Source organism: Arachis hypogaea, chromosome 17, assembly GCF_003086295.3.
Source record: "Arachis hypogaea cultivar Tifrunner chromosome 17, arahy.Tifrunner.gnm2.J5K5, whole genome shotgun sequence".
Classification (NCBI taxonomy): Eukaryota; Viridiplantae; Streptophyta; class Magnoliopsida; order Fabales; family Fabaceae; genus Arachis; species Arachis hypogaea.
In genome coordinates, this window is record NC_092052.1 from 41,991,632 (window position 1) to 41,996,337 (window position 4,706).

The window sequence follows — 4,706 nt, forward strand, 5'->3', positions numbered from 1 at the left end:
ATTCATCCTCATCCTTTCCAGTGTCTAGGATTATGAAATCAGCAAGGATGTAAAAGCCTTCAACCTTTACTAAGACATCCTCCACAAGTCCATAAGCATGTTTCATTGATTTGTCTGCCATCTCTAGTGAGATTCTTGCAGCTTGCACCTTAAATATCCCTAGTTTCTCCATTACAGAGAGTGGTATGAGGTTTATTCCTGACCCCAGGTTACACAGAGCTTTCTTAAAGGTCATGGTGCCTATGGTACAGGGTATTAAGAACTTTCTGGGATCCGGTTTCTTCTGAGGTAATTTCAGTTGAACCAAAGCATTCGATTCATTGATGAGCAATGGAGGTTCAACCTCCCAAGTCTCATTACCAAATAACTTGGCATTCAGCTTCATGATTGCTCCTAGATACTGAGTAACTTTTTCTTCAACAATATCTTCATCCTCTTCAGAGGAGAAATACTCATCAGAGCTCATGAATGGCAACAGTAAGTCCAGTGGAATCTCTATGGTCTCTGTATGAGCCTCGGATTTCTTTGGTTCCTCATTAGGGAACTCCCTAGTGGTCAGTGGACGTCCATTGAGGTCTTCCTCACTGAAAATCACTGCATCTTCCTCCTCTATAGGTTCGGCCATTTTGGCTATAGTTATGGCCTTGCACTCTCTTTTGGGATTCTCTTCTGTATTGCTTGGGAGAGTACTAGGAGGAGTTTCAGCAACTCTTTTACTCAGCTGACCCACTTGTGCCTCCAAATTTCTGATGGAGGACCATGTTTCAGTCATGAAACTGAGAGTGGTCTTAGATAGATCAGAGACTATGGTTGCTAAGTCAGAGAGGCTCTTCTTAGAATTCTCTATCTGTTTCTCAGAAGATGATGGAAAAGGCTTGCTATTGCCAAACCTATTTCTCCTACCATTATTATTATTGAAGCCTTGTTGAGGCTTCTGTTGATCCTTCCATGAAGGATTATAGGTGTTTCCATAGGATTCTCCCATGTAATTCACCTCTTCCATTGTAGGATTCTCAGGGTTATAAGCTTCTTCTTCAGAGGAAGCTTCTTTAGTACTGCCGGATGCAGCTTGCATTCCAGTCAGATTCTGAGAAATCATATTGACTTGCTGAGTCAATATTTTAATCTGAGCCAATATTACATTCAGATTATCAATCTCAAGAACTCCTTTCTTCTGAGTCATCCCATTATTCACAGGATTTCTTTCAGAAGTATACATGAACTGGTTATTTGCAACCATTTTAATGAGTTCCTGGGCTTCTGCAGGCGTTTTCTTCAGATGAAGAGATCCACCAGCAGAGTGGTCCAATGACATCTTGGACAATTCAAACAGACCATCATAGAATATACATAAGATGCTCCATTCTGAAAGCATGTCAGAAGGACACCTTTTGATCAATTGCTTGTATCTTTCCCAAGCTTCATAGAGGGATTCACCTTCCTTCTGTCTGAAGGTTTGGACTTCCACTCTCAGCTTGCTCAACTTTTGAGGTGGAAAAAATTTGGCCAAGAAAGCATTGACCAACTTTTTCCAAGAGTTTAGGCTTTCTTTAGGTTGTGAGTCCAACCATATCCTAGCCCTGTCTCTTACAGCAAAGGGGAAAAGTATAAGTCTGTAGACCTCGGGATTAACCCCATTGGTCTTAACAGTGTCACAGATTTGCAAGAATTCAGCTAAAAACTGATGAGGATCTTCCAGTGGAAGTCCATGAAACTTGCAATTCTGCTGCATTAGAGAAACTAATTGAGGCTTAAGCTCAAAATTGTTTGCTCCAATTACAGGAATTGAGATGCTTCTTCCATAGAAGTCAGAAGTTGGTGCAATAAAGTCACCAAGCACCTTCCTTGCATTCCCACCATTGTTATTGGGTTCGGCTGCCATGTCTACTTCTTTTTCTAAAATTTCTGTAAGGTCCTTTCCAGAGTGTTGTGCTTTAGCTTCTCTTAGCTTCCTCTTTAGAGTTCTTTCAGGTTTCGGATCAGCTTCAACAAGAATGTTCTTATCCTTGTTCTTGCTCATATGAAAAAGAAGAGAATAAAGAGAGAAGAGGAATCCTCTATGTCACAGTATAGAGATTCTTTTAGTATAAGAATAGAAGAATAGAAGAATGAGGTAGAGAGAGAATAAGAAGAATTCGAACACAGAGAGAGGGAGGGATTCGAATTATGAGTAGAAGAGAAGTGTTAGTAAATAATTAAATAAATAGAAAGAGAGGAGAGAGGGAGTATTCGAATTTTAAAAAGAGGGAGAAGAAAAATATTTTTAATTAAGTTAGAATTCGAAATTTTAAGAAAAGAAATAAAATAAAATTAGAATTTAAAATAATTAGTTAATTAAAATAAATTTTGAAAAAGTGGTTAGTGGTTTTCGAAAATTAGAGAGAGAGAAAAGTAGTTAGGTGGTTTGAAAAAGATAAGAAATAGTAAACTTTTTAAAATTAAAACAAACAAATCAAGTAATTAGTTGAAAAGGTTTGAAAGTCAAATTTTTTAAAAGATAAAAAGTTAGAAAAAGATTTTGAAATTAAATTTTGAAAAAGATATGATTGAAATTTATTTTGAAAAAGATTTGAAAAAAAAAATTTAAAAAGATTTGATTTTGAAAATTAAAGTTGATGACTTGACTAACAAGAAACTAAAAGATATGATTCTAGGATTTAAAGATTGAACCTTTCTTTACAGGAAAGTAACAAACTTGAAATTTTTGAATCAAAACATTAAATGTTAGCAATAATTTCGAAAATTATGAAATAGAATTAAGAGAAAGATTTTGAAAACTTTATTTTGAAGAATTTTCGAAAAACATGAAAGAAAAATGTAAAAGATTTGATTTTGAAAAAGATTTGAAAAGATAGAATTTTTAAATTGAAATTTTGACTTGACTAACAAGAAACAACTAAATTTTGAAAATTTTTGACTAAGTCAACCCAAAATTTCGAAATTTATGAGTGAAGTAAGGGAAAGATATTATTTTTTATTTTTTTTGAATTAATGAAGAAAGAGAAAAACAACAAAATGACACAAGTAATAAGAAATTAAAATCAAAACAACTAATGCATGCAAGAATACTTTGAATGTCAAGATGAACACCAAGAACACTTTGAAGATCATGATGAACATCAAGAACATACTTTTGAAAATTTTTAAGAAAAGACACACATGCAAGACACCAAACTTAAAAACTTTTAATGTTTAGACACTATGAATTCGAAAATGCATATGAAAAACAAGAAAAGACACAAAAAAAGAAAAATTAAAGATCAAACAAGGAAAATCATCAAGAACAACTTGAAGATCAAGAACATATGATGAATTTTTTAAAATTCAAGAAAAATTAAAAATATGTAATTGACACCAAATTTAAAATTTGACACAAGACTCAAACAAGAAACATAAAATTTTTTTGGTTTTATGATTTTATTAATTTTTTTTGTATTTTTTTCGAAATTATTTTGGAAAAAGAGAAATAAGAAATTCAAAATTTTTAATAAGAATTCCAGGATTCATGCAATGTTAGTCGAAAGCTTCGGTCCAAAAGAATTAGACATGGCCAAATGGCTAGCCAAGCTTTAGCATAACAAATACAGACATGTCCTTTCTACAATGGAAAGTGGAAACCTCGGTCCAAAAGATTAGACATGGCTTAACAGCCAGCCAGGCTTCAACATATCTCAAGAAGTTCTAGAATTCATTCTTAAAAATTCTGAAGAACACAATTTTTTTTGAATTTTTCGAAATTAAAAATAAAAAGCTTAAACATAAAATAAAATTACCTAATCTAAGAAACAAGATGAACTGTCAGTTGTCCAAACTCGAACAATCCCTGGCAACAGCGCCAAAAACTTGGTGCACGAAATTGTGATTCACACTTTTCACAACTCCGCACAACTAACCAGCAAGTGCACTGGGTCGTCCAAGTAATACCTTACGTGAGTAAGGGTCGATCCCACGGAGATTGTCGGCTTGAAGCAAGCTATGGTCATCTTGTAAATCTTAGTCAAGAGGATTCAAATGGTTATGAGGTTTTGATAATTAAAAGATAAATAAAACATAAAATAAAATAAAGATACTTATGTAATTCATTGGGGGAAATTTCAGATAAGCGTTTGGAGATGCTTCGTTGCTTCTGAACCTCTGCTTTTCTATTGCCTTCTTCCAATCATGCGTGCTCCCTTCCATGGCAAGCTGTATGATCTTCTCGAATGAAAAATACCAGGTACAGCCTCTGCACGGCTAATCAACTATCGGATTTCTTGTCTCGGATGAAAAATACCAGGTACAGCTACCGCACGGCTAATCCTCTGTCGGTTTTCACTAGCGTCGGAATAGGATCTCTCTATCCTTTTGCACACTGTCACTGCACCCAACATTCGCAAGTTTGAAGCTCGTCACAGTCATCCCTTTTCAGATCCTACTCGGAATACCACAGACAAGGTTTAGACTTTCTGAATCTCAGGAATGCTGCCAATGGTTCTAGCCTATACCACGAAGGTTCTAATCTTAGATTCGGATGCTCTGTTGTCAGGAGAGACGATGCAAATCACGGATCAGAGACCCAAGAGAATATACTCCGGCTGTCATCCAATGACTACGTTGAACATCATGTAGACCGCTTGTGGTTGTCAGGCACGCGGATCTTGGCCAAGCGAGTAACGAAGATAGTGGGTGATTGTCACGGGTCACCCCTTCATTCTGACTTAACTGAA

At 35.5% G+C, this 4,706-nt stretch overlaps 1 non-coding gene across 1 annotated transcript; it reads left to right on the top strand.

Annotated features, from left to right (window-relative positions):
• The first annotated feature begins 1,369 nt into the window (after positions 1-1,369).
• On the top strand, positions 1,370-1,477 carry LOC112768168 (small nucleolar RNA R71). Its single transcript, XR_003185606.1, has one exon. It is a non-coding gene; the product is annotated as a small nucleolar RNA R71 (small nucleolar RNA).
• The last annotated feature ends 3,229 nt before the right edge of the window (positions 1,478-4,706 follow it).